The sequence below is a fragment of the Anolis sagrei genome, chromosome 2, assembly GCF_037176765.1.
Source record: "Anolis sagrei isolate rAnoSag1 chromosome 2, rAnoSag1.mat, whole genome shotgun sequence".
Lineage (NCBI taxonomy): Eukaryota > Metazoa > Chordata > Lepidosauria > Squamata > Dactyloidae > Anolis > Anolis sagrei.
In genome coordinates, this window is record NC_090022.1 from 199892174 (window position 1) to 199893008 (window position 835).

Genomic DNA, 835 nt, shown 5'->3' on the forward strand with positions numbered 1-835 from the left:
TCATTCATTTTGCACAATTGTTTTCATTCATTCTAGATAACTGTTGCACAAAAAATAAAAATGCTAGTGCCTTTTAGTGCATTTAGCCAATTAGGAAGTCACAACTGTGACTTACATCATTTTTGCAGATCTTTCATCACACTAAAGAAAAAAAATCCATTTAAAATTCAGTTTCTGCCTCCTGCAGAATTCTACAAACTATAAACCCCAGAATTCTGCAGGAGGCAGAAACCGGATTTTAAGTGGAATTTTTCTCTAGTGTGATGAAGCCACTTGTCTCCTCCCTGGGTGGGAAGCAGGGGTTTTTTTGTGTGTGTGTTTTGTGACAACAGAGGATTGAGAGCAAAAGGATGGAGTGCTAGTAAGGAAAATTGTGTACTTTATCCTTCAGGAAGCAGCTAAAATCCTGGCTTTGGAATCAGGCATTCGCAGATTGATGAATGATCCGGTATAAACTATGAGTTATTTGACCACAATGTTTGGATTGAGTTGGCTGTTGCTGTTTTTGATGTTGTTTTAACATGATGAATTGTTCTTATATGTATTTTAGAATTTACTTATTGTGTATGTTGCTTTATGACATTATTTATTGTATAGCATTGAATTTTGCTGTTAGCCATTCTGAGTTCCTCCATGGAGGTAGAGAAGAACGAGATATAAAAGTTATAAATAAATAAATAAATAAATAAATAAATAAATAGTGATACATAGATTTTTCCCCCCAGTGAGCTGAAACTGACACAAACAAAAGCATCATTTTGCATGGTGAGTATATTCATATCTTTTTCACTATTTTAAAGCCTATTTCAGCAGTGATAGCAAAGTTCCAACAGTT